We start from the raw sequence: 25,567 nt of genomic DNA on the forward strand, positions 1-25,567 counted from the left end.
AGGTGTACTTTCAGCGAGTTAAAAACCAACCCTGCATCCAGCAGGTGGAGCATGTATGTCACAACGTTGGAAGGAGTGCAATCAACCGGGTTGATTTGTTTATTCTGGCACCAGATAACGAATCTTTTCCACTTATCAAAGTAACAGTGCCTTGTATTTGGTTTCCTGGACTCCTTTAGAATGTCCATACACCTCTGTGGTAATTTGAGATGTCCAAACTCTATGACTTCAGGAGCCATGCTGCTAGGTTCATAGAGTTGGGTTCCTGATGCACTGTTTGACCCTGTTGCTGGGACAGTAGGTTGTACCAGGCTGGGAGTCTGATGGGCTCGCACACCGCCATCCTGCGTAGGTGTGGAAACCATGGTTGTCTCGCCCACATGGGAGCAACTAGGATGAGCGTCATCGATTCCTTGTTCATCTTGTACACCACCTTCCTGATGAGGAGTTGGTGGAAAAGCGTACGCAAACATCCCTGACCAGTTCATCCACAGGGCATTCCCTTGGGAGTCCGGCTGGGGGAACCTGGATGCAAATCCTGGGCATTGTTTGTTTTCGCTTGTGGCGAATAGGTCTATAGTGGGGAAACCCCACTGAGAGAAGAGATCTTCTACCACGTCTCTGTGAAGGACCCATTCGTGTTCTTCTGGGAGGGAGTCTCTGCTTAGAGCATCCGCTAGGGAATTGAGCTCCCCTGGAACATGTTGCGATGACAGGAAGATGTTCCGTCTGAGTGCCCATATCCAGATTTTCTGGGCAAGCTTGGACAGATTTGGCGAACGAGTCCCCCCTTGCTTGTTCAGATAGAACATGGCTGTCGTGCTGTCCGTCCTGATCTGCACCGACAAGTTCAGTAGATGGGGCTCGAACGCCTTTAGCGCTCGGAATACTGCCAGAAGCTCTAGCAGATTGATGTGGTTCTTGGCTACTGAGTGAGACCAGAGACCCTGAGCTGTGTGGTGGAGAAGGTGAGCTCCCCACCCAGTCAGGCATGCATCTGTAGTCACCACGGCTTGTACTTCGGGATCGTAAAAGGGTTTCCCCTTTGCGAGATTCTCTCTTGTCCACCAGTGTAGGCTCTGTACGAGTGTTGGCGAAACGACCACTAGATCGTCCCAATGACCACTTGCCTGAGACCACTGTTTCGCCAACCATTCCTGCATGGGACGCATGCGCAGACGCGCGTGGGGGACCAGGTAAATGCATGACGCCATCATGCCCAGTAACCGCATAGCTTTGCGTACTGTTATCTGTTGACCTGACTGATAATGCGGAATTTGCAGAAGTATATTCCGAATTCTCTCTTCCGAAGGGAAGGTCAATCCTTTCTGAGTATCTAGGATAGCTCCTAGAAACTGTTTTGAGGTGCTTGGCACCAGACTTGACTTTTTCTCGTTGATAGAGAAGCCTAATTCGTGGAGGAGGTCGATAGTCCTCTGAATGTTTGACCTGCAAATTCCCGGGGTTTCCCCCGTTATGAGCCAGTCGTCCAGATAAGGGTACACCGGGATTGCCTCCCTGCGTAGGTGTGCAGCCGCCACCGCCAGTACCTTGGTGAATACCCTTGGTGCTGAAGCTATCCCGAAGGGCAGTACCTTGAATTGGTAGTGGCGACTGTCCACCTTGAAGCGCAAGTACTTTCTGTGCGCTGGGAGCATGGAAATATGAAAATAAGCATCTTTCATATCCAAGGTTGCCATGTAATCCCCCTTTTTTAGGAGGGGGATTACCCCTTGTAGCGTGGTCATACGGAATTTTTGGGGCTTGACATACTTGTTGGCAGGCCGTAAGTCCAATACTGGGCGCATTGTCAAATCTTTCTTTGGCACAAGGAAGTAAGTTGAATAGATACCCTTGTTTACCTGGAGTCCTGGGACGAGTTCTATCGCGTCCTTTTTTAGCAGAATGGCGATCTCCTCGAGAAGGATCCTTTGATGCTCTAGGGAGTGCACTCTTTGTCGTGGAGGATGGTTCCGGGGACGCTGCAGTAGTTCTATACAATATCCTGCGGATACTGTTGACAGCACCCATCTGTCTGAGGTGATCCCTTCCCAAGCCTGGGTGAAGGTGGAAATGCGTCCCCCTACTGGGGTTGCGTGACAAGGGACCCTGAACTGAGCGTCACTGTTTTAGTGGAGGCGTGCCACCTCCCTTGTTGGGGCTGCCTCTGCCTCTTCCACGACCTCTCTTGTTACCCCTGCCGTAACTCTGGGTAGACTGCTGGTTGTTATTCCATTGTGTACCCTGTCCCTGGGCATAGTTGCCTCTTTGTGAATTTTGGCCGCGTGGGCGACGAAAATTACTGTTCCCCCTCTGGTTAGGGGGTTTGTTGGTAAGCTGGCCAAGGGATTTGAGAGTCTCATATTCATCTTTGGCATTTTTAAGTGCGTCTTCGACCGCTTTCCCAAACAATAGGTCGGGTTCCACTGGCTTGTCTATTAAAGAAGCCTGGGTTTCTGTCTTGAATCCCGACTGCCGTAACCACGCATGTCTCTTGATAACAGTACCTTCTGCTATCAATCTCCCTGCGTTGTCAGCGGCGTCGAAAGTCGCTTTTAAAATGCAACCAGACACGGCTCTCCCCTCTGCCGAGATCCGAGCCAGCTGGCCCTTTAACGGTTCTGGAGCAGAGGCAATGAGCGCCGCGACTTCTTCCCATTGATGGCAATTGTAACTAGCCAACAGGGTGGTGGAATTCGCAATCCTTGCTTGGTAGGCGGACGTTGAGGCTACCTTCCTGCCAAACCCGTAAAGTTTTTTGCTCTCCTTGTCGGGAGGAGCTTCTGATGAAGATAAGGGCGTGCCAGCCCTTTTTCTAGTGTTGGTAACCACTAGGGAATCTGGTTTAAGATGTCCCCTTATATACAGAGGGTCAGACTGGGCTGCCCGGAAAATCTTTTCAATTCTGGGGTTGACAGCTCTGGTGAGGTTCGGATTCACCAGGGAAGGATCTATTCTTCGTTGGATGGATTTGAGGATAGGGATGGTCTGAGCGACCGGTCTTCTCTCTCCTACAAACTCCTCCGCGAAGTCCCTTTCCTCCTGTACACCGTGGGTGTCGATGTGGAAGTGTTCCGCTGCTCGAGCGAGAACCTCGTTAAGGAGGGGCTGGTTATCAACTGGAGAGTCAGTAACTGGGGCTTCACTTTGTACTGGGGAATCTACTCTGTAAATTTCCTGCTCATCTTCTCCCTCCTCCAGGTCCTCATCCTCCGCATAGTAATCTGTCCCGGTTTGTTCTTCCATAATGTCAAACTCCTGGTCCTCTTCAGGGAAAACTTGTCCCTGGTAACTGGGGAGTGGAGTAGAATATGGAGTGGAGTAAGGCTGAACCTCGAAGGGTTCAGGTCTTTCGAACCGGGGCTTTTTACTTAGCGGGATAGGATCGGAGGAGCCTGAGGGTGTGGCCCCTTGAGGGTTATATGAAAGAAAGTGTTCTGGGTTCTTATCATAAAAATCAGCCAAGGAAGACATCCTAGACATAACCCTGTCTATGTCTTCACTGGACCATTCCCTGGAACAGGGTATTACTTTAGCAGGTAATTTATGGGACTTTCCAAGAGTCGACTTGTGTTTGCCTGTCTGCCTAGGGTGAGAGGATGGCTTTACAGGGGTGGAAGGCTGTGCTTTCCGCTGTTTCCCCCCCTCCCCGTGCGTGGAAAAATGTTTTCCCTGTCCCTTGGAGGCCCCAGAGACTTTCGACGCCTGGCGCCGAGGGTCTGGAGAGGTATCTGTGTGCTTCGGGCGTGGGGCCTCACTGGTGTTAACCGCGGTCTCGGTATCTTGGAGCGCGGCCTGGGGGTGGAAGTCGTCTTCGTCTCCCGACGATCGAACTTCCGTTAATGTGTGTAGCGAGGCACTCTTGGCAAGAGTGGATGATTGCCTTGCGTCGTGAGGCGATCTCGATCGAGAGCGCCCAGAGGACACCGAGTCGGACCGTTCTTTTTGTGCCTCTTGCCGGGAAGTCGACGTCGTCGAGGTCCGGTTGGTCTTAGTGCGTTTAGTGTGTGTTAGGTGTGTAGCGCTTGCGTCGCCGGGGGTCTTCCCCATAGCCGCCCTGCTGGACGACCTTCCGAGGTCGGGGACCTGCGCTCGTCGGCTGTCTTTCGACGCCGTAATGCCCTCGCCGTCCGAAAGTACGGCGTCGCTGCCATCGCTGAAGGCGCCCTCCGCTGCCATGGCCTCCTGCCTGGCGTGGTGGGCCCAACGCTTTGTCGAACGGTCCTTAAGTGTCTTAGGTTTAAACCTACTACACGCTCTGCAGTTCGCTTCGGGGTGATCCCTCGGCAAGCAGAGATTGCACGTGGCGTGCCTGTCGACCCAAGGGTATTTGCGATTGCACTTGGGGCAGAATTGAAAAGGGGTACCCTCCATACGCACCTTAAGGCAGCGGGCTGCTAAGTGTAGGAATATATAAATGTAACTATATATCAAGAGTGAAGAGTATGTACCACCCCCCACTCTCCCTACTTGTAAGGGCCGAGGCCAGCGGCCTACTAGGCCCGGGCCGAGGCCAGCGGCCTTCCGAGGCCCAGATCCGTCGTGCAGCAGTCGACGGTCGATGACTTCTCCAGCCGTCGTCGAGGTTGAGGGTCGACGTTGGGGTGGGGAAGGGAATGAATAAGAATTATAATTATAATAACAGCAAAAGTATGGCTAAGGCCAGGGAACTCCGCAAGATGCTTCCGACCAGTATGGCGGAAAAAAACAATCTGAGGATCCTACACGCGTGAGGGATCTTGGGTACAGTGGACGTCACACTAGGGATAGTATTACTGGCACGCCTGTGTCGACGCCCATTTTCGACTTTCGAAAAACAAACTGTAATACTCCGCAGCTTCCACTAGATGTCGGCCTATGCACAGCATGTGATCTAAGCAGATTCCACAAGCCTCAGAAATATATATATATATATGGGATACATTACTCACCGTAATCGTATTTCTGATGCTTGTATCTGCGTAGATTCACATGCTGTGCATAGGCCGACATCTAGTGGAAGCTGCGGAGTATTACAGTTTGTTTTTCGAAAGTCGAAAAATGGGCGTCGACACAGGCGTGCCAGTAATACTATCCCTAGTGTGAGGCAAAAGACAAAAGCTTAACCGTTTTTGGCTTACCTCATTGAAACAGATGGCGCAGAACTGCCCTTCCCATCTGTACTTCATCCGCATGCTGCCTTTCCAGGCAGTAATGGCGTGTGAACGTGTGTGGGACTGACCATGCCGCCGCCTGGCAGATGTCTGTCAGAGGAATTCCTGCCCACAGCGCTGTGGAAGAGGCTGTCGATCTTGTGGAATGGGCTCTAGGGTGCCCTTGTAGGGGTCTCCCGGCCTTGGAGTGACTAAAAGCAATCTCCGACGAGACCAATCGAGCCAGTCCTTGCTTGGAAATTGCCTTTCCTCTCGTCGACGGACCGTAAGCGATGAACAGCTGTCTGGTAGTTCTGTGTTCTTTGCAGATAAAATTTCAACACCCTTCTCACATCTAGAGTATGAAGAGCCTTTTCCGCCGTCGATGACGGGGTCGCAAAGAAAGCAGGGAGAACAATGGTCGAGTGTTTGTGATAGACCGTCGGAACTTTCGGGACGAAAGTAGGATTAGTTGCTAGCACCACTTTGTCTTTAAAGAATCTCATATATGGAGGGTCTATGACCAATGCTTGTAGCTCCGATACTCTTCTAGCTGATGTAATGGCAATTAAGAAAGCCAGCTTCCATGACAGGAACTGCATGGATGAAGAGGACATTGGCTCGAAAGGTGGCTTCATTAAGGCCGCCAACACCACATTTAGACTCCATGTTGGTGGGAACCGCTTCGTTGGGGAAAAATTCGAAAAAGACCCCTCATGAAATGTTTCACCAGTCTGTCGCTGAATAACGGAGAGGACTGTCTCCTCCTCGTGAACCTTGAGATGGCCGCCAGGTGCACCTTTATGGATGACGAGGATAACCCAATCTCCGCCAGGTGAAGAAGATACGGTAAAACTTGTTCTGGAGTTACTTCTAAAGGCCGTATTTCATGTTGCGTTTGACACCACATACAGAACCTTCGCCACCTGCAGATGTATGACTTGTTGGTGGAAGGAGCCCTAGCCGCCTGTAGAATTCTCCGGCAATCCGACGACACTTTCAAAGTGCCAAATTCCGAAAAGTCAGGAGCCAGGCCGTCAGGTTGAGGCTGTCCGGATTGCGATGCCACACCGTTCCCTTGTCCCTGGACAGGAGATTCGGAACCTTCTGGAATGTTATCGGTTGTTCCAACGACAGATGCAGCAGGTCGGAAAACCAAGGTTGTCTCGGCCAATACGGTGCCACTAGAATGACCCGGCATTTGTATCTGCGTATCCACTGTACTGTTCTCCATATAAGGGGAAACGGAGGGAAGGCGTACAGGAACTTGTCTGTCCATGGAAATGAGAACGCTTCCCCTAGGGATCCTTTCTGAGGCCATCTGCTCGTGAACTGGTCGCATTTCTTGTTTTCTTTCGTTGCGAAGAGATCCACTGAGTGGTGACCCCATCTTTTGAAGATTTTCTGCAGCTGAATGGTGTCCATCTCCCACTCGTTTATCTGGGCCATGCTTCTGCTTAGGGAATCCGCTTGTACGTTCTTCACTCCTGGAAGATGATGAGCCACTATAGATATGTTGTGTTTCAAAGCCCAATGCCATACCTTTTGAGCCTCCCCGGACAGGGTCCAGGACCTCGTGCCGCCTTGTTTTATCAAGTAGAACATGGCTGTCGTGTTGTCTGTCAGCACTCTTACTCTCAACCCCTTGATATGTGGGAGGAATGACCTCAAGGCCCATCTCACTGCCCTCAGTTCCAGTACATTGATATGTAGGAGTGATTCGGTCGGGGACCATCTGCCCTGGGTTTGGTAATTGTCCATGTGTGCTCCCCAGCCTGTCAGGGATGCGTCCGTGATGATGGTTCGCTGAAATTCTGGTTCTTGTAGAGGTACCCCTCTGTCCAGGTTGTGAACGCTTTTACACCATTGGAGGGCTCGGATGATTTTGTCGTCGTCGACGGTTACCCTGTCTGACCACCGACCCATGGACTGCTTCCATCTGTCCGCTAGGAATTCCTGAAGTGGCCTCATGAACAATCGACAGTTGGCCACTAGATGGATGCAGGAAGCCATGGAACCTAGGATCGCCACATACTTTCTCACTGAGAGTGTGCCATGTAAACGTAGTTGACTCGTCAGTCGATTGATCTTTGACATTCTGTCTAGGGAAGGTTTCACTATTCTCGACTGGGTTTCGAATTGAGCTCCCAAGAACTTTAAGTTCTTTGATGGCCTTAGAAAGGACTTTTCGAAGTTCACTGCGAACCCCAGTCGTTGCAGAAGCTGTAAGGTAGCCTGTACGCTGTCGTTGGTCGACGCCGAGGAGGATCCCCTCACGAGCCAGTCGTCGAGGTACGGGTATACATGATGCCCTTTCTTTCTCAGCCAGGCTGCCACGGGTGCCAAACATTTTGTGAACGTTCTTGGGGAGGATTTGAGACCAAACGGAAGCACTGTGAATTGGTAGTGTGTCCGACCTACCATGAACCTCAGAAACATTCTGTGTTTTTGACACATAGGTATGTGGAAGTACGCGTCATGTAGATCCAGCGACGCCAAAAAATCTCCCACTTGAATGGACCTGATTACTTCCTGCAGCGTGAGCATTTTGAATTTTTGGCTCTGTAAGGTCTTGTTGAGGTCGCGCAGGTCGAGAATGGGACTGACTTTCCGTTTGGCTTTTTTACCACAAAACACCGTGAGTATACCCCTTGGCCTTTCTGCGATGCAGGAACCAATTCTATGGCACCTTTCTGTAACATAAGTGTTACTTCCTGCAGCAAAACGCTCAGATGCGGTTGGGGTAGGAATACCGGTGGACATTTTGGAGGTTTGCATTTGAATAGTAGCGAATGTCCGTACCTCACTGTGTCCAACACCCACTGATCTTTTGTGATGTCCTCCCATTCTTTGACGCAGCTTGACACTCTTCCTCCCAGAACGGTGCGCTTCCCGTCATTGCTGGTCTTTTTGTTTGTTCGTCGACGAGGGATAGGCCGGTCGTCTCTTGGATGACTGGAAATTTCTGCGCCAGCTTGAGTTTTGAGAGGCGCGCCTATATCCCTGGGAAGGGTATGCTGATCTGCCAAAGGATCTATCCCTGGATGCAGAGAATCTTGAATTGCCCGATGCCCCTTTAAAGGGACGAAAAGATCGAAAAAAAATTCCACTTTGAAGGGCACCCAACGAGCGTGCCGTATCCGAGTCCTCCTTCATGCCTTTCAGGGCCTCATCCACCTTTTCTCCAAAAAGGTGGTCACCTTCGAAGGGCATGTCCAATACTTTATACTGCACCTCGGGCCTGAAGTTGGTGCACTTAAGCCAAGCCTGGCGTCTAAGAACACCCCGTTGTTTACTTGTTTAAAGCCCGACTCCGCCAGGTCCACCGCTATGTTAATTGCATGATTCGATGCTTCTTCGCCCTCTCGTACCAGAGACATAGCCGTTTTTCGATGTTCCTCCGGAAGGTGGTCCAGTTTAGGGGCTAGTCTGTGCCACATTTCCCTGTCGTACCTGGCGACAATAGCCAAAGAGTTGGCTGCTTTCACAGTTGTAGCACCCACGGATAGTACCTTCTTACCAAACACATCTTGGCGCCTTGCCTCATTATCCGGAGGGGTAGAGCACTTGTGTTGGGCCCTCGCTTTCCTTGTCGCTGCTGCCGACACCACTGAGTCAGGTGTAGGTTGGGACGAAAGACATTTCGGGGTAGAGTCTGGCACTTTAAACTTCTTTTCAATGCGGCCTTTGACGGCCGGTTCAGAAAACGGGTGACGCATGGTTTGAACACCCTCTTTCCAGACATGATCTAAAATGGGTATTGAGAATACTGAACGTCTATTCTTACCCATATGGTCGAACAGAAAACGGTCCTTTTTCTCCTCCTGCTGGACCAAGCCAAATTCCTTGCATGCCTTTTCCATCATTGAATGAAAAGCGCCAATATCGTCTGGTGGAGACGGGTGAGTGGGGCTCTTTGGTGTTTCCAATTCAACATCCGACACACGACAAGATGGAGACAGGGAGATATCCGATACCGATCCTCGGTCAGATACAGAGTCCGACAGCTCACCCTCCTCGTGGACCACTAGAGTCATCGGAACTCTGGTCGGTTGGGTTGGACGATGTTACGGGCCTGGCTCGTCGACGGGAGGCGTTGACGGGTTCACTGGTGGAAGCCTTTCATCCAACAATTTCAGCAGCGAGTGCAATGAGGACAGGACCTCCATGGACAGGGCCGATTGTGAGTTTGAAAACTGGGTAAACACCTGAGAACAGGTTGCTCCTGATGGTGACTTGGCTCGGAGCCCAAGATCTTCCGGGCCCGCAATCCTGAAGCCGTCGTCTTCCTTCGAGGAAATCGACGCTGCTTGTTCCTGCAGTAACTTGTCCGGCAACACCAGATCAAAAACTCTGGTCTCCAGGCCTGAACTTCGGTCGCTGAGGACATCGTCGCCGTCGTCGTCAGTGGGTTGATGACGGGGGAAACCAACTGCGTTAGCGGCAGTGAGGACACTGACTGGTTCGTCGTTGTCGACGGTGGGCCTGCAGGTGGCTTAGGCGGTCCCGCCTTCACAGAGCTCTCCCTGCGCTTTTCCGACTCTCTACTCGTGGCAGATCTATGAGGATCGCCCGAGGAGGATTTTGGCCTTTCCTTTCCATGTCTTTTCGACTTCGACGATGAAGACTTTTTTGAAGATTCTTTTGAAGAGTCTTTGGAAGAGTGGCTTCGTGGAACATCCTTTTCCGCCGGTCGAGTTTTCTTTGCCAGTGGTTCCGACGAGGCTGAACGGCACGGGCCCCCCGATGTTTTTGTCGAGGCCACGCTACGCACGGAGCCAACCTCCGACTGAGGATATGCTCCCGCCCCGTCATTTAACCACGACACCAGTCGCCGACTCCGATCTTTCAGGATTTTCTGGGAAAAACCTTTACATATTTCGCACTGGTCTGCCGAATGGTGAGGGTGGAGGCAATATATACAATCTAGATGGCCGTCCCCCTCGTAAACCTTTTTCAATCCGCACGTGGCGCACGGGCGGAAGAGCGGTTTGCCCGACATCCTGGTAAGACCAATAACCTTTCGATCAAAAAACGAGTAATTTCAACAATAACCTAGAAAGTAGAGACTACGCGAGGAGATCCCACTATCTTTGGAGACGGTTGAAATCCGACGGGACCCGCGGGGGCGGGGCTTTTATACCATTACGTCCTACGGGGCATGCGTGAACGGCCCCAGAGAGGACGTAGATGTGGATAGGACACACAAGTGTGGGAAGTTTTTTCCTATAGGAAACGACTATATATGTGTACCGAGGGTTCCCAGTCTGACGACGGGGAATATTCTAAGCATGGGAATCCATGAAAGATCCAATGCTGGTGAACCTCGTTAAAGAGGGGTTGGTTATCGCTCGGGGAGTCGGTAACGGGGCTTCGTCCGCTACCGGGGAATCTACTCTGTATGTTTCCGGGTCCTCCTCTTCCTCTTCCTGGTCCTCATCATCCCCATAGTAGCCCGTCCCGGTTTGCTCTTCTATCATACCAAATTCTTGCTCCTCCTCACAAAAGGAAGCCTCTCCTTGATACAGTGATTATGGTCTTGCGTATGGTTGTACCTCGAGGGGTTCTGACCTCATCGGAGTTTCAAACCGGGGCTTCTTACTCGGGGGGGATAGGATCAGTAGAGCCTGAGGGAGTGGCCCCTTGTGGATCATACGAGAGGAAATGTTCTGGATTTTTATCGTAAAAATCTGCCAAAGAAGACATTCTTGACATGATCCTATCTATGTCTTCACTGGACCATTTTTTGGAACTGGGGATGACTCTCTCTCTATGGGATTTATCTTGAGTAGCTTTGCTGGTTTTAGACCTATCAGCAGACCTGTTCTTGTTTGTCTTTTTAGGGGGAGTGGTGTGTTTCACAGGTGTGGGAGAGTGCAAAGGTTGTTTCTTTTGCTGTTTTCCCTCCTCCCCGTGAGTGGAAAAATGTTTTCCCTGTCCTTTAGTGGCTCTGGAGGTTTTCGACGCCTGGCGTCGAGGATCGGGGGTGGTGTCCCTGTCCTTCGAGCGTGGGGCCTCGCTGGTTTTAACTGCGGGCTCCGACTCCTGGAGCGCGGCCTGGGGGTGGAAGTCGTCTTCCGACGATCGAACTTCTGCTAGCCTAGGGAGCGAGGCACTCTTGGCAAGAGTGGATGATTGCCTGGAGTCATGCGGCGATCTTGATCGAGAGCGCCCAGAGGACACCGAATCGGACCGTTCGGTTTGTGCCTCTTTCCGAGAACTCGACGTTGTCGAGTCTCGGTTGGACTTAGTGTGTTTAGTGTGTGTAGTATGTGAAGCGCTTGTGTCGCAGGGGGTCTTCCCCATAGCCGCCCTGCCGGACGACCTTCCGAGGTCGGGGACCTGCGCTCGGCTGTCTTTCGACGCCGTAATGCCCTCGCCGTCCGAAAGTACGGCGTCGCTGCCGTCGCTGAAGGCGCCCTCTGCTGCCATGGCCGCCTGCCTGGCGTGGTGGGCCCAACGCTTTGTCGAACGGTCCTTAAGTGTCTTAGGTTTAAACCTACTACACGCTCTGCAGTTCGCTTCGGGGTGGTCCCTCGGCAAGCAGAGATTGCACGTGGCGTGCCTGTCGACCCAAGGGTATTTGCGATTGCACTTGGGGCAGAATTGAAAAGGGGTACCCTCCATACGCACCTGGAGGCAGCGGGCTGTTAAGTGTAGGAAATGTATAAGGTGTACCTATATACCAAGAGTGTAAAGTATGTACCACCCCCCACTCTCCCTACTTGCAGGGCCGAGGCCAGAGGCCTTCCAAGGCCCGGGCCGAAGCCAGCGGCCTTCCGAGGCCCAAATCCGTCGTGCAGCAGCCGACGGTCGATTTCTTCTCCAGCCGGCGTCGAGTGTCGAAGTTCGACGTTGGGGTGGGGAAGGATGTCAATAGATTATTATTTTAAATTTTTAGTAAAAGTATGGCTAAGGCCAGGGGACTCCGCAAAATGCTTCCGACCAGTATGGCGGAAAAAAACAATCTGAGGATCCTAGACACGTGAGGGATCTTGGGTACAGTGGACGTCACACTAGGGATAGTATTACTGGCACGCCCTGTGTCGACGCCCATTTTTGAGTTTCGAAAAACAAACTGTAATACTCCGCAGCTTCCACTAGATGTCGGCCTATGCACAGCATGTGATCTAAGCAGATTCCACAAGCCTCAGAAATATATATATATAGTGTTAGGGAGAATTCTCTGTTAAGGCTAATTTCCCAAACCTAGTGAGTCCCCCAGCAGCTTTGCTGGACTTTTGGGGTTTATTTTCTTCTCCTGCTAAGAGCGAGACTCTTTTTTTACTCCCACTCTTAGACATGATTTGAGATATCCTTTGACTTTGTAATGTGTTTTATGGGCTATGGGGTCTTTTACTCCTAGGGTTTCATGTGGTTTTGGTAAGTGTGTTACACAGCACCCTCAGTGCAGTAACACAGGGGTGTCATAGTGACCCCCAAACAGACTCCATACCCTGGGACTGACTACGGTCTCCCAGGGCATGTAAAGTCACCATTGACTTTACTAGTCTTAAATTGTGAACAGAACCAGTACAATCCATCATATTGTGGAAGTACTGGTAGGGGTAATTAGATTGCCCCTGGGTCTGTTTTTCGAGGGGGCACTGTGCAGTCCCCCCTCGTCGAGTTTCTGGCTGGTGGCAGTGGTTACCACGCGAAATATTCCACTGGAATATTTTCTATGGGATTTTCCCATTCATTTTAAACGCACCACTTTTTGGTGCAATGTTAAAGATACCGCCGGGTTATTTAATATTTATTACCCGGTTGGGTCTTTTTGCCAGGACTCGGTTTTAAAATGGCGTTTGTGTTCGCCTCTGTACCTCCAACCCAAGTCAAGCCCTTTGTTCCACTTTTTGGCGGGCTTCTACACAGAAGCCTCCAAAAGTGGTGCCACTCTGTCTGGGTCTACAGGATGTGTGGGAGGGGGGTTTAGGCACCCTGGACTGAGTTGCCTCGGCAACTCAAGTCGCACTCTTGTGTGATTGGCCCAGTGGTGAGCCGCCCGGCTCACCACTTAGCATGTTTGAGTGACAGCTAGGACTGATGAATGGGGGTTTTCTGCATAAAAACAGGGCTTTGGGGACTGGAACTTCAGAAGTCGCCACAGGACCAAAGAATCCGAAGAGGGAGAAGCTGAGCCGACCTGCAACGACGACACCACCGTGGAGCCCTGCTGAACCGCCTCACCACTTCTTCCAACGACAGAGAAGATCATCATCCGAGGAGTCTTCTTCATTTGACTGGTGGGGATAACCAGTTTGCCCGCCTTTTCGCCTTCCCGGATCATCTTGTGGCCGCCTTGCCTGTGTCAAGCACCCCGGTAACCGGGATACCACGTTTTACCACTATCGCGAATCAAAGGGTAGTACCTTTTAACCGGAGAACTCCGCGGCTTGTTTCTTCCCTGGCAGTGCAACAACCTTCAGCTTTTCTCCACGTCGAGATCTTCTCTTCCTCTGGACGACGCCGCGACTTGCACCCGCTGCCAGGAACAACTGCCCCCGCTGGAGGATCCTGTCCATTTTAAAAGGTACTGTGTCCGCCTAGCCTCCCTTGCAATGGTCTGCTCGGGGTGACTACTAAATCCTCGGCTTACCACCTGGGCTGACCCTAGGCTGGCTAACTGAACTTTTCTGAGCTGAACCAATTCCTTTTTGAACTCACTGCAAGACTTTTCAAGCCTCTTAAACTGTGTGATCTTGGGCGCATTGGTGTTCTACTCTCTCTAAGAGAGAGCCTGGCCTCTGAACTTTTTGCTGCCTTGCTGGGTGCTTCTAAAGTATTAGTGTTGTGTGCTTTTCTAGTTTGGCTTTTCCCTCCCTTTTTTTGATAACTTATTAGAGTGCCATCTTTAGTTAAGCGCTCACCTGTCTGAAAATAAGTGGTGTTAACTAAGACTTGTCTAATAAGGAATAAGGGATGTATATATATTAATAGTGACTGTGGTATGAACTTGCTTACAATAATAGTGCTGGAGTGTTTCTATACGTGTGTCTTTAAATAAATAATTATATACTTTGATACCAAAGCTCTGGTCAGTGTTTGCTTGTGCTACTGTATTTTGGTACCTATCTTGTATACTCTATATACTGTCTAACTCTTCTTGAGAGAAGTCTGGCTGCTCAGCCACAGCTACCAGGTAAATCTGGGTGGTACAGACTGCTACCAATTGGGTTTACTGCCAACACCTGTAGTCTTTAGCCTTTTGCAGTGGTCCCCAAGGGAACTGTACAGGTTTCTGCCTAACACATATGTATATATATACATATAATTACTGTTGGATCAGTCTGTGACTTTCATTTTGCCTATCCGTCAGCGGCGATCTAGCACGGGACCAGTCACTCGAAAAAGCGCTGGGTCCCGCTCTAAAATCGCGGCCTTTGGTAATAGTTTATGGTTATTGATACATTAACTTACAACTCACCTATTGGTTTATGCAGTTAGAATCTTATTGCCCATGGATTTGCAAAACGTCTCCACAGTTCCTTTGCATCATCATGAAAGGTACAATGGCAGCTAGAGTAAAAACAATGAAATCGGGGATGTCACTCATGTCTACTGTAGGTAACTAAAGTGGACATGTAGTTAATTAATCGGTACCTTAAATGGAGTTCCTATGGCATCTCAATATTGTGAATTGAGGTTCTTCACATGTTGTTCGTACTCGTCTGGCTTATCTGTAAAGAAGGCCGCCGTATATCTTGGTTTGTAAATGACTGCGCGCTGTTGCCAGAATTGCATATAATACGGTATAGAAGCAACAAGCTGTCTACAGTGTTTGCTAGCCGTTGAATAAAAGGAGAGAAAGTATCTCTGTGTTAGTTCAACTGATTTCTGATGAGTGGAGCGTATACAGTAATATCTTGTACGTTAAATCTTATTAGTACAGGCTAAGCCAAACGATTACCTGCATGTAAATGCACTATCGCGTCCTCACATCAGTATGGAAAGCGGCAGAGTTTCCTGCTTGGCTGGCCGTTGCTATGCCACGCCTGCTAGTGTGTGTATGTAATATAGACTAGAGAGTCTTTCAGTTTCAAAAAAGGCGAGGAAATCCTCCATCTTGGATGGAAAAATCGCGGTAAGATTGAATGCAAGGTGTGTTTAAAAGAATCCTACGGTCCGTATTTAAAGAACGGTAGAGTTAACAGTTGTAACAATGACCCAAGAGACTATGGGTGATTGTTTAAGTACTCGAAGCGTGAAATCCAATAATTCACATATATCATTCCAATCTTGCGTAACGATCAGGACATGATATTCTACGACTTCCAATATTCTGATTTTTCACTTATTTAAACAGGTTGCTGCGTCATATAACCAAATAATGATGATTCACTAGAACCCATGCGTTAGTTCTTATAAAGGGCAAAACATAGTCGGTGCATCGGGTGATAATGTAACTGGATTAACTCCATGTTATAGGGGTTCTTGTAGACAACCATGTGTCAATTAAAAGGTTTCCCTTTGTTGAAGCATTTTTTGTAAGTAACCTCCTCGTCTTGGTAATTGTCATGTTTCAAAATAAACTGCATTTGGGCAATTGTGTGCTTACATTCGATGAAGTGTTGTGCTACAGGAGATTTAGTCGGTTTCAACCTTACATTTGATTTGTGTTCGCACCATCGTTGCTTCGCTTTCCTTCCTGTGAGGCCTACGTAGTAGGCCCACAAGGCACCCAACACTACATTGAGGACCCACACCGGGTGTGGCTTCTTGATAGGTGGGTAGAGCCTGGAGAGGCCCGCCAAATGTCTTAACTATCTGGTTGGAGGATGAAAATACTTCCTCCTCCGAGTTCCTGTAGGCTCAGATCGCCACCCAGATAGGTGTGGCATGTGTCTACTTGCACCCCCGAGTGTGCAAGGTGTGCTGAGAAGGATAGCACGTCGTCCAACGTCCAAGTCAAAGGATCAACTTCCTTCGATTCTGCCCAGTGACAAAACCTAGTCCACTTGCTCTTGTACTGGCTCCTAGTAGCGTTGCTTCTAGCGCCCTGTATGATGTCTAGGTTAGCCTTTGACAGGCGCATGTGTCTTTTTTCCCCAAACTTTCTTTATTGATTTTTATACAAAACCGTAAACAATGGGCACAGTGCCCATACAACCCCATGAATTCCCCCATTCCCTCCTCCCATTCCAGGCTACCCGGTGCACCACTGAGGATATTTCACACCAGATCAATCCTTCCATTGCGCATACCACTGTTAAAGCTCTGCCAATACCGATGAAATCAGTTCATATCAGGTCAGCTCTCTCTCTCAGTTCACAATGCAATAGAGCATGTTCATCATTCAGGTACATCTTTCATCACCATGACTGACCTCACCCTGGCTACATTATCCACACGGTTGGCGGAGTACATATTTATTAACGGTTAGTTCAAATTTGCTACAGGGCTCCCCCATCAGTTTGAGCGTTCTCCATAAATTCAGAGTAGTATTGCCTAAATGGGTGCCAGCAATCAACTCGCCCACTACTCATCAGGAGCATGGATGCATACAGTGTTTCCCTTTGTTCAGATGTGTTCATAAAGTGCAACCAGTTCAGAAACCTATGTGCTTTACACTTTCGCCATCTTCTCGCTATCATATATCTGGCCGTCACAGAGGCCATCCCCAGCAGTCTCCTTTCTGTTCGCAAACCCTCATCAATTAGTGCTAACAGCCATAATTCCGGCGTATAGTTCTGTATAGTTTATAGGATCTCAGACATTGCCTCCTCAATTTTCCCCCAGAAGGGTCTAATTTGTGTACAAGACCATGCCACGTGATAGAAATCAGCAGGCCCACCCCCATCCCACACCTTTTACACAGTGGGGGATCTCTCTGGGAAGGATCTGCCCAGCCGGGCCGGAGAATAGTAAACTGAGTTGACCATTTTAGGGACAGGTTACTTGTCTGTATTCCTATGAGTTTCCACTGTTCTTCGTTCAACATTGTCCCAAGCAACATTACCATTGACTCTTATGGGTCCGCCCGCCTACCTCCCTTCCCGTTCTGGTCATTTTGTAGATGGCGGATATCAGCTTTTTGGTGGAAAGTGGATTGAGTGTATGTTAAAGTATTGAATGGGGAGCGGGAGCCCATGGGAACTCTGGCCATTTAGTTCTCATAACCTCCCTCAAACAAATATAATAACATGGTCAAGGCTGTCCAGTCTGGTTTTCAAGGTGTCCCAAGTTGTAAACAGTCCGTCATGTATCTGTTAGGCAGAATTCTATGTAGTACCCTTTGGGAACACTACACACAATTAAGGCTGCAAGTGACAGTACAATTTCACCTTTGGTACAAGCCTGTACTACACAGTTATAGTGGTAGCAGTAGCGGAGCAGCCAGACTTATCTAAAGAGAAAGTGAGCAGTGCAAATAGTTACACAAAGGACAGCAATTACTATGATTCAGGCAAACACTAACTCAAGGTTTCTAAGTAAAAGAATATATATTTATTTACTCAACAGTTGTATAACATTTCACTATTCTAAGCAAGTTAAAAATCACAATCATAAAAACACCACACCACTTCCTTTAAATTCCAGACAAGTTAAGCTCTCAAAATGAAGTGGGAGCAAAATGGCACTCCAACAATTTAAAAGGGAGGGAAAGACAAAGTTATTAAGAATTGGGCAAAACCAACAGGTAAGTACTCAGGGCATTTGAACAAGAGAGACTACAGTGAGGAGATCAGATAGAAAAGGCTTAGGGTCAAAGTCAACGGGTCAAAAGTCTTTTGCTCAAGATCACACAGTTCAGGGTAGTTTGCGGTAAAGCTTGTGGCACAGATTTCAGATGAGGTTGGAAGGTTGAAAAGTTACTTCAAAGAGAAGAGAAAAGAAGAGAAGGACAAGCCCTCGGATTGGAGAAAGATTTGAAACACTTTCACCGCAGCTGACTGAAACTGACAACCAGATTTGCACAGTACCTTAAACCGGAAAGGGAGCTGTAGCTGAGGCGGACATTCCTCGTGGTTCCTGCAGGCTCACGGTTCCTGAAGCGACTGTCGGACTGAAACGAAGTAGGCAGACTGGAGGTTACTGCGCCACCCAGGGAAGAAACCAGCAGAAGAGCAAAACAACGAATAAAAGGTGCGCTCCTTAAAACCAAAGCAGGGTCCGACCTTCCTGGCTATCTGGTCCACTGTAGCTCTGTACAGCGAATTCGACCAGAGGAGGGGTCCTGGCTTGTAGTTTGGGTGAACTGGTTGGTCCCACCAGCTCGAGGGAAGAAGTTTCCTGGAGGATCTTCCCTGTCGTCGGATTCTGGCGTTTCGGACCTGCAGCAGGGCTTCACAGGGCGGTTCAGTCGTGGTAGGGGTCCTCTTCTTCCTGTTCCTCGTTGGTTCTTTCGTTCCAGTGGCGACTCTGTCTTTCCAGTCCCAGAGACCTGCTTTTTTTACAGTTTTCCCCCATTCATAAAGCCTGGCTGTCAATCACACAGCAGGGTGGCTGGCCTGGGAAGGCCAGTCCCTTTAGCCAATCAGACAAGAGTGCGACTTGGGTTACCAAGGGAACCCATGGCAGGGGTCAGAAGATCCCTCCCTCAAATCCTGCCTACCTACACTTAAGGAGGGCTTCTGTGCAGAAGCCTGCGAAAAGACAGCGAACAAAGGAGTTATCCCCGGTTTGGCACGCAGAGATAAACACGAGAAAGACTTTAACAAAAAGAAATGGCGAATAAACCCAGCCAGAACTAAAATTATTTCGTCAAGCGGGTTTATGTTCGAGGCTAATATAATAGCCTGAAACAATACCATGTTTATATAATATAATCGCGGTAGAAAAGTTAGGGTAGTAACCACTGCCACTAGCCAAGTCTTAATGTTAAGGGAGCGAAACAATGCCCCAAGAGGTACAGACAAAAAGGGATAAGAGTTAACCCTTTCCAATACTCATGTAAGATGCGGTGTACTGGGTCTGTGGATAAAAGTGACTATATAAAGTTAATGGCAACTTTACCTGTTTCTGGGGGACAGTAGTCAGCCCCAGAAAAATGGAGTCAGTGGGAAGTCTCAAAGACAACCCTGCGTCACTGTACTGAAGGTGCTGTGTAACACACAAAAAGTGGTGCACATGGAGTAGGTGAGGCTTCAGTGCCCAGGATTACACAAAGTGAAAACACACACAGCAAAACACATGTAAGAGTGGGAAAAAGGTTCACACTCTTACCAGGTGAAAAAAAAAAACTAGAAATCCAGCAAAGCTGCTGGGGGACTCCTTAGGTAAGGGAAATCAGCCATTTATGAGAATTCTCCCTAACAGTATCATTTTTTCAACAGCGCCAGTCATTTGACCGATCAGCCCCCAAGACTTGTATGTCACTTCTATTGGTTGGACCTCAGCTTGTGGTGCTTTTTCCTGGTTACCCCATAGCATCCCCTGTAGGTTATCTGGGAACACAATAGCCTTTGCTAGTGCAGTGTGCATGTGTTCAATATTAGGGGATCCCCATCCTGCCACATATTAGGCCTGAGCGGCTAGGAGGTATAAGCCAGGATATTCCAGCCCGCCCTGTTTGTATTGTTAAGCGACTTCAATTCAGTACTCCAACTAAGTCAGTGCCTAGTCTGGGATGCCCAATGAAAGCCCTTATTTATATATTTTTATGACTAGTTCATAAATCTGGATGATAAACCCTTGTATAACACCCCTCTCTTTGAATCCCCCTGACCTCACTGAGCCAAGAAGTAGGTTTGTTTTGCAAATTAAAAGATTTGAAAATTAAACAATATATATATATCACACTTTTATAATAAATTAATATTTGATCGCACACTTATGAATATGACAGCGATCAACAATGGATAATATTACACTAGCACACTTTTGTAATCACTTAGGAGTTGGTATAGGAAGGATAAGGTAGCTGAGAATGCTTTTATGGTTTCAAGGAAAAACAATGATGGAAAGAATGCAGCACAGAAATAAACTGATATGTTTTCAACAAGAGAGAATATAATCACTTTTCCCCCGTGAGGCAATTCACTCCCCCCCTATGCAGTATAAAGAGATGGAAGGAGAGCACACAATTTTCAGGAATACCATCAAATGCATTACCAATTCAGTTCCCCTCTAGCAAGCTTAGAGCAACCGGTATGTTTTTAAACACAGGCAGAAATACTTTAAATGTGATTTGCAAAGAAGTGAAAATACGCTAAAAATGATTTTAATTCCCTATAGGAGATTCAGGGTAGGTGACAGCTACTTTGAATTAGTTCAGGTCCACACTAGCAATGATTCATGAGGGATTATCAGGTTGAAAACGAATTTCAGCAATGCAAGCAAAAGACAGCTATTTTTGACAGGTGAAGAAGTTTGAGCTAGTTTTCAATTCGCGGCACTTTTTCCGAGTGCGTCGAGCGCGATTACGGAAAAACTATACAGAGTAGAAAGTCGGTTCTGGTTCGTTGGAAAGCTCAGGATCTTAGCTTTAACGTTAAATCTCGTTCCTAGCACATGCGGTTCCAAAGATACGGACAATTTTGTGGAGGTAGATTTTCAGAAATGAACTAATGATTCAGAATTGCACTTGACACTTTCACAGGTTTGAAATCACAGAATGAACACACGATTTCTATGATGCAGTTCTAAATAGGTGGAAATGGTTTGAATTTGATTATTTTAGACTAAGAGATTGGTTTTGCACAGTTCTGGCTGAGTACTCGCACTATAAATTTGAAATAGGCCGTCAAGATCTGGTCAACAGGTTTAGCTGCGGTTCTCTCTGCTCTGTGGTCTGGATCTCTGGTTCTGGCAAAAGTTCTTGGCACTGCACAGCGGTCTGGTCTGCGTCTCTCTGGATACAGCGCTGCTTTCTGGGTTCTAGCACAGGGTTCTAGCACAGGGGTCTAGCCAGAATCAAACAGCCCACCCGGCTGTTGAATAGTTTGGTTAGGTTGCTGGATTCTGAGGCCTGCTGAGAAGGATCAACTTTTGGACTAGGCCTCTCTGCTGCAAGTTCTGAAATCTAAAGTCTGGTTTTCTAAGTTCTGGTTCTGGAGTCTTCTGGATATTGTCTGGTCTGGCAAAATGCTTCGCAAGAAATCAGTTTGAAGTGGGAAGTGAATGTCCTTCCTGGGTCTTAGTGGCTCTTTTTATATCTTTTGAAAGTGGGTGGGAAGGCTGACTTTCTATGCCCCACCCTCTGAGGATGCTGGATGCTGATAGGCTAGAGAAGTGATGCTGCCATTTTACCATCTATTGAAGAAAAGCCCATTTGCTTTTACTGAGAAAATCAATTTTACCCAAAACACACATTTCCCAGATACACAAGTTGTTGAAAATACATGTACACATGATGGATGAATTAAGGTACAGTTCAGTTCGAGGCACATATTTCTACGAGCTTGGGTTCAAAAATATAATTTTGCATTGTTTAATGACTTTCCCCATATTGTTCTTTCCTCAAAATGTACACAGAGGTACACCCCCTCCCTGAGCACATTACAATAGGTTTTCAATTCTCTAGTGTAAGCACAGTGTCTGCAATATTAATAAATAGCGGGGTTCGGTCCCAGAACATCGTACAGAATTGAGTTTAGACTCAAATTGTAGGTACATTTTTCATATTAAGCATCTCCAAATTGTACATTTCTGTCATCTGGTTACAATTGTTATCAGTATTCTTATAAAACATATATTTGCCTTCAATCCAATTCACAAAAGTGTCTGGGCCCGCCCCCAGAAACTTGGTGAGTCAGAGATCACATGTCCTTCCTTCCCGGCAGAGCACGGTTTACCGTCACACCTTAAATCAGCATATTCTTTTCAATTGAAAGAGTCTATTGTGTTGTTTCCTGCAGGCAAGTCCCCTCCCTCCCAATCAACAGGGCCGTGTGGTATCCTGGGCTGTTGCTGGGAAGCACAGTTTTGCAAGAAAGCTCTCCTGTCAGGATTTATAGAGCGCCAGCGCCGGTCAGTGGCGTGCAATGGTACTGCACCCATTTTCTTTTTGACAACTGTTCTTAAATTTAAAAGGGGAATTTGGCTTGACGGTTATGATCCTTGCTGACAATGTTTTGATGGGGATCCTTGCAGTAGAGTGATGTGAAACACCCCACAAGAAGGTTCAATCTTTATAGTGGTCTTGTGGGCTATGATTTTAGCAAATGTTGACACCAATGAAACGAATTTGGAACAGAACCATCTCTCTTTGCACTGGTTGGTGGCAGGGCAGGTGACCATTTTGGTGTGCGTAAAACTGTGCGGTTTTCCTGGATTCTGGCGCAAATGTGGGCTTATCCGCTATCTTGGATTTTCTAAGCCCACAGCACCAAATGTTGTAGCATGATAGTTCAAACGTGGGTCAAGACACCTGACAGTATGGTAGCCTAAGGGTGTTGTAGGACACCTGGCCTGTCTGCCAGCCCAGGCTCGTCGCACCATTATGCTTTTGACCCGCGACCACAACTTCACCGGCGGCCATATAGGTACATTATTAAATATGTAAAGCAGCTTGGGTAGGATCCTTATTTTAGCCAGCGCAATACGAGCCGCCTGGGAGATGGGTAAAAGGATCCACGCGTTCACAATATGTTTAAGTAGTTCCAAGGCTCTCACATAGTTCTCTTTGTATAGCTCACCCACTGTGGGGGTCACAAGGGGACCCAGATATTGTATGCCCTGGGAGCACCAACGAAAGACCCTCCATACATCTGCTTGCCTTGGGGTCAGAGGCAAGACTTACAATTTATTTTGAGTCCAGAGTGGTCTCCAAATCCAATTACCTCCTGCGTCAGCAGTGATAAATTCCATTCCAGGTGCTTTATATACACTAATATATATTCTGCGTGTAAGGATAAGGAGACAATAGTGAGATGCGAGTGGAATTCTCTTATGTAGCAAGCCAATGGCTCCACTGCCAGTGCAAACAAGATCGGCGACAGAGGCAGCCCTGTCGAGTTGCCAGCGTTGGGTGAATACATTCAGACATCATGCCATTTGTGTAGATCGCAGGACTAGGAGCCGCATATAGCAGGCAAATCCATAGCATAAATGTAAGGCCGTATCCAGAGCAGCAGAGCACCTCAAACAGGAATGGCCACTCCACGGATCTAATGCTGCTAGCGGTATAGGTATCTCCTGATCAACATTATGCAGGAACGTGAACAGTCGCTGCAGGTTATTTTGGGTCGACCAAACTGGGATGGAACCCGCCTAGTCCGGCAGGACCAGCTCAAGCATATGTGGTAAAAGGAGGTCCGCCAATATTTTTGCTCATATTTTGTTGTCTGTATTAATTAGCAACAGTGGTCTATATGATGTGCATTTCTGTGGGTCTTTAATCGGCTTGAGGAGCACCGTTACCAGGGCCGTTCCAGTGGATTCGGGAAGGACACCCTTGGACAGAGCACTTATACATATCTCGGAGATGTGGAAGCAGGTGGTCTATATATGCCTTATAGAGTTTGGCCGCTATCCCATCTAGGACGGGACCTTTCCATTCGGGAGTGTAAGAACAGCTTTACGGATCTCGTCATCCGATTTGGGTGCATTTAAACTCCCCCCTGCCCCCGTTCGGGGCAAGCCCCCCCCGGCTATTTTATCGAAGTACTGTGTCATAGTGTTGTGCCCTACGTTAGAGCTGGAAGTATATAACCGCTCGTAGTATTCCCGGGAAAATGTTGTTAATTCCTGCTAGTTCCCCAGTAAGGCACTCATTCAGGTCCTCCACCCCCACTATGGGCGCCAGTTTGCGTTCTCGCTTAATGGCCCATGCCAGTGTCCTGCTGCGGCTGTCTCCCTCCCCAGATCTAGCCGCCACAATTGGGTCTCTGATGAACCTCTCCTCCATGATTGCTAGCTGGTTCAGTTCTTCTCTCTTTTCCCTTAGGGCACTACATGTCTCGTGCCCCCTGCTGGCTCTCCAGTTCTTTTATGGCCACCTCTAATGTGCGCATTGACTTATGTAGGGCTTTCAACACTCCTCCCTCTTTTGAAATGCAACACCCTCTAACATACACTTTGAATGCTTCCCAGATAATACCCGGGTCGGGAACCAAACCCACATTAGTTTGAAAGAAGGATTGTACATCTCGGCCTATTTCCCCACGGAACACAATATCGTTTAGGGCGCTAGCCCTGAACTGCAACCTCAGCGATCTCAGGGGCCCTGCTAGTCATGTAATGCGAGTTAACACTGGGGAGTGGTCCGAAAGGGTCTGAGGCAGCATCCTGGCCTCGGTCAACCCTATGGCAAGGTGGGGGGTTACCGTGATGTAAACAATGCTAGTGGAGCTGCCGATTAAACTCAGAAAAAAGGAGTATTCCCGGTCAGTGGGATACATCCCCCGCAGTACGTCAAGCAACCCGTGATAGTCTGCAATAGTAGTCCATGCCTGAGCAGCCTGTGGCAAAGTCTACTGTGTTGTGTTAAGATCTATCCAGTTCGAATGTGACAGACATATTGAAATCGCCTGCCCATATAATGTCGTAGTCTGGGAATTTATGGAAACGGTTGGCACAGTGATGAAAGAAATCGGGGGGGGGGGATCAGTATAAGGGGCGTATATGTTAATCAAAAGAGGTTTTAGACCAGAGATTTCCCCTGTTATTATTATATAGCACTCTTCTTCATCCCCTATCTGCTTGTGTAACTTAAATTCTAGTGAACAATGTATATATGTAGCCACCCCTTAGAGTGCGCGGTGCAGGAGGAGCTGTATCTATGGAATCCCCATCCCGCAAAGTTGGGGGGAGTCGCGCCTTGAGCTAGATGTGTTTCCTGTAGGAGTAGAATATTTACATTGTGATTTTTGCTATAATTTGCCATCAAGCAGGCTTTTTTCTGGTTAGTGAACCAGTGTATATTCCATGTCATCAGCGATATTGCGTTGTCTGTCTTTCTCCCAGGCTCAGGTATTCCTAAGCTGTGGATAGTGGTAAAGCAAGCAAAGAAGCCGGAATCAAGGGACCCGTGGTGGGCAGCTGGGACTGCGCGGGAGCCTGAGGCACTGGAGCCATAGGAGGAATGAGAGGATCTAGAGGCAGGACTGGAAGCAGCATGTCCCTGATCACATCCCGAAGGATGGCTCCCACTTGGGGGGACCTCATAAGTGTGAGGAACATTTAAAAGAACCTGTCTTCACAGGCAGGTGGAGCGGGTGTAGTAGCCCTAGGCTGCTAGGGCCTGTGCGTACTCTGCCTTGCTGGCTCTGGGGTGCATCTGCCCTGCGATGCTGAAGGATAAGCTGTAGGCCATGCACCTGGCGAAGACCAGTCCCACCTGGACACTCGTTCGCGTACCTGCTCCCCGAACGGGGGTGGCGTCGGATGAAAGGCCATTTTGTCAGGCTACAAGCCACGTGGCTGCATCGTGGTGCTTGCTGCGCTGGGCCCGGCCTTCTCCTAAACTCTTAGTGGTGGCACTTGAGGCCTACCCTGCCCGCTCCGACATTTGTCCGGTATTAGTAGGGTGTAGCCCCTCGGGTGGACAC

General features: G+C 48.6%; 1 protein-coding gene across 6 annotated transcripts in view; it reads right to left on the reverse strand.

The window, feature by feature from the left end:
* The window catches only part of PASK (PAS domain containing serine/threonine kinase), a 2,072,978-nt gene that overhangs the window by 1,032,128 nt on the left and 1,015,283 nt on the right, over positions 1–25,567 (reverse strand). The window lies entirely within an intron of this gene.

The sequence above is a fragment of the Ambystoma mexicanum genome, chromosome 10, assembly GCF_040938575.1.
Source record: "Ambystoma mexicanum isolate Mex_15411 chromosome 10, UKY_AmexF1_1, whole genome shotgun sequence".
NCBI classification, from domain to species: Eukaryota; Metazoa; Chordata; class Amphibia; order Caudata; family Ambystomatidae; genus Ambystoma; species Ambystoma mexicanum.